Raw genomic sequence first — 4,207 nt, forward strand, 5'->3', positions numbered from 1 at the left:
GCAGCCTGATCCAGGTGCCGCGGAGCTACCGGATCCAGGCAATCGTTGGCCTCCCCGACTCCTAGGCCGTGCAGAAGGCCGCCACCGTCGTAGCTATGCTGCCGCCGCGTGCGAGGCCGCCATCGCTGCATGTGGGATCGGCTGCGTGCGCTCACCCACTGCCCCCAGGAAGGCCTTGCCGCATGCGCTCGTTCACGACGCCGGGCGGCCGGGCCACCGCACACGTGCTCGCTCAGCACGCTGGGAAAGTCCGGTGGACGCCTAATGTAGATTCTCCATGGATGGGGGAAGGAGCTCAGATGAGGAACAGGGCCGGAAGATACGGGATGGAAGACAAAACTCGATGAGTGGACGAGACCGCATCCATGTGTCCGTGCGTTGCTTATCCCCTACGTACAATAAAAAGAATAAAGCGTGGACATCATTTTGGTGCGACAATTATCTTGATTCGTCCGTCTGCCACCCCATACGATCGATACCACCTCCCACACTGTCCAACGGACAAGCGAGAACAGTAAACACGCGATAGAAAAAGAAACTGCTATCCCTACGATCTCTACATACTTTGAAGAAAACAAATCGATCATGTAAAGCCACATACATGGAAGGAAACAATAATCATGCATGGAAGGATTCGAAGCCTAGAGTTGGAGCTGGTAGTAGTGGGATGAGAAGAGGCGATCGATCTACAGATGAGCTCATCTCCTCGGCGTCGTCGCGGCACTCCACCTCCTGCTGGAAAGTGGCGCCGGCGGCCCAGGTGCGCCACCGCCGAGGGCCCCTGTGTGCCACCGCCTAAAACCCTAACCCTAGCAAATTCAAGGCAAAGAATTCGGTAAAGCCAAAACAAAAATTGAACAACAAAAAAATCACGAACTGAGAAGGCTGCCAATTAGATCGAGACCGTGGAGAAGGCGGAGAAGTGCCGCCGTTGATGGGAAGAGGTGGTGCTGGCTGAAAGCATCTAGGCCCCTAGTTGGGTTTCGGTGATTAATGACAATATAAGATTACTATGACTAACATGTGTTTTGCAGAGACAAGTAAGTTAGGTCATAGTAATGGAGATCAATTGGGCAATCAAGGTTGTCATGCCCCTACGATGGAAATCGTTTCGGTTTTCAAAGGATGGACGACAAGGTTAAGGATGACTAGTTCTAAGTGTCGATTGGAGTTGGAGTGACACTTAGAGTAGTTTATGACTTTGTTTTTCCTTTGGACGTACTATTAAGGGGGGTATGGACGGGTAGCTTGACCTAGGTGAGTCTAGTGAGTTAGGTGTGGTGCACACTTGTTAAAACTAGCTCTAGGTAGCTCCTATGAATGCCTAAGATCCTTTAGAGCAAACTTAATTCACATATGATCGAGAGTTGGAAGTGAATGGAGGGTCAAATGCTGACCGGACGCTGGCTCCGGTGTGACCGGACGCTGGCCGCAGGGTCCGGTCAGTTCATTTGATCAACAGACTGCGTTCGGTGTGACCGGACGCTGGAGAGGTCAAGTGACCGGACGGTGAGAGGTAGCGTCCAGTCGACTCCAGTAAGGTTCCAGAGAAGGGAATCAGCGACCGGACGCATCCGGTCAATACTGACCGGACCCTGGGGGTTCAGCGTCCGGTCGAGTACAGTAAGGTTCCAGTAAGGGTTTAATGCGACTGGACGCGTCTGGTCAGTGGTGACTGGACCCTGCCAGCGTCCGGTCAACACATTTTCACTGGTTCACGGGTTAAACTGACCGGAGCGTCCAATCACCCCGCAGAAGCTCATAACGGTTCGTTTTTCAGGCTGCCTTATAAATAGAAGCTCCACTCGTGTGTGGAGTCACTTTTGCTCATTCCAACAGCTGAGAAACACGTTTGTGAGTGCCAAGAAGAGCAAGGTCCTAGTGAGGTGATTGAGATTTGAGAATCCAAGAGAGTAGCCTCATTAGTGAATCAAGAGTAGCCAAGTGTGCATCCATCTTCTCATTAGGCTTCGCGTGGTCAAGTGAGAGTTCGTGCTTGTTACTCTTGGTGATCGCTATCACCTAGACGGCTTGGTGGTGATTGGGAGCTTGGTGATCACCTGGCGGAGCTTGTGGGTGACCCAACTCAAGTTGTGAGCGGCTTTGGGTGATTTGCCACGATGGAGTGTCGAAGAATCAACCCGTAGAGAGCACTTGATCCTTGCGCGGATCAAGGGGGAGCTACACCCTTGCGCGGGTGCTCCAACGAGGACTAGTGGGGAGTGGCGACTCTCCGATACCTCGGCAAAACATCGCCGCGTTCCTCTCTCTCTATTTACTTTGAGCATTTACTTTGAGTATTTACTTCAAGCAATTCAATACTTATCTTTACATTCATAGAATTATCATGCTAGAGTAAGTTTGGAACATAGGTTGTAAGTCCGTTGTGCGTTAGTTTGATAGAAACACTTTTCTAGGCACAAGGGGTTAATTGGGCTATCCGTAGGATTTGATTATTGCAAGAAAATTTAGAATTAGCCCAATTCACCCCCCCTCTTGGGCATCTTGATCCTTTCACTGGCGATGGAGAGGGGCGACGCGTGCACTGGAGCCCAGCAGCGCACATCGCGGGGAGGAGGTCGCGGTGGTGCACATCCGGCGTGCCGCGGCGAGGAGCGATCGAGGAGGGGAGGCGGCGGAGGGGATGTGACGGAGGGGAGGAGAGGAGAGGGAGGGAGAGAGAGGGGCTAGGGTTTCATGGAGCACAGAAGCAGACACTGACCGACACGAGGAGGCAGCAAGGGGTGGGAGGCACACCGGCGGCCACCGGCGAGGCCCGCTCGCGCGGCGCCATGGACGGAGACGGGCACCGCCGGGTCCCATGGCCGACGCTACACTGCAGCCCGGGGGCGCAGTCGGTCGCCGCCAGCGGCGAGGGACCAACCGACACAGAATGACGCGATGGGGGGAGGAGGAGGTGGAGAAAGGCGCCCTGTCCGCATCGAGGGAGAGAGGGAACGAAGAGGAGAGAGACTGAGAGAGGAGGGGGAGAGAATTTTCCTGAAGGTGTCCGCTATATATACAGCGGGCATTTGTAGGAGCGGTTGGTGATTTAGCCGCCTCTATAAATCGACGCATTTGTAGGAGCGGCTCGTATTATCAGCCGCCCCTACTGTGCCATTTGCAGGGACGGCTGCTGTGCTGGAGCCCGAGCACGTCACTGTAAGGGCGGCTCCAATGCTAGCCGCCCTTAAAGAAAAAAAAGCCCCGTTGCTACGAACTGTTTTTCAAATAGTGATTTGCGTGTGATGCCATGTTTGTACCTGCACGTCACTAGTGATGTTTCATGTTTCTAACTTGGAGTCCAATTGAGAAATTGCCATGTTTGCAGAAAATCTGCAGAAATTGTGTGAATGCCATGTTTTCACTGAACAACCAATCTCTTCTCACTGAACAACTTTATGTATGAATGCACGGACACCTCCAAAACTGCTCATGTCATGTTGTCTGCTGCTGGCTTCTTGTTCGCATGTCAGAGGATATATTTGTTGTATCAATACAAAGTTTGAATTCTATTTTCCAGTTTGCTATATTTTTGCTGTGCTCCACTACATGAAATTTTCCGGCTTGCTATATTTTTGCTGTGCTCCACTATGTGAAATCCAGAGCAAAATCAGGCTACATGTCCTGTTGCCCTGTTGGTGAATGACAAATGGACTCGATGAACTCGAGCTACATGTATGAGACATGAAGAGTCACCGTCTAGCTAGCAATATATAGCAAATTAGCAAACTTTATATATGTTGTTTTATGTATGTAACAACCGGCTGCAGCTAATGCATCACCAATGTGTTGCATACTATGCTAATTATATATTGTACCTTTATATATTTATTTAGATTAGATATAAGTCGTACTTGTCTTTGACAATTAAGACATTATTTTTATGAATTATTGTGGGAGGTTTAGCCACTAAATTTCAGACATATAACCTACTTTTCTTTGATGCTTGCCTTTTGGAATAGGTACAAGGAGCTAAAGGAATGAAAGATGCTTCTGCAACATAAGGGCACAACATAGATTGATATTATCATATTGCAATGCAGACATACATATTGCATCCTTTTTAGCTACAGTCATACTTTCTATATATAGTAAGAGAATTAAGTTATCATACTGCTATTAGTGCTGCTACATATATGGTGCGGGTTATATGTGGGCTCTTAGGGTAATGTTGCTTTTGCTGACTTTACTTCTGTGACTCCCT

The sequence above is a fragment of the Miscanthus floridulus genome, chromosome 2 (genome assembly GCF_019320115.1).
Source record: "Miscanthus floridulus cultivar M001 chromosome 2, ASM1932011v1, whole genome shotgun sequence".
Classification (NCBI taxonomy): domain Eukaryota; kingdom Viridiplantae; phylum Streptophyta; class Magnoliopsida; order Poales; family Poaceae; genus Miscanthus; species Miscanthus floridulus.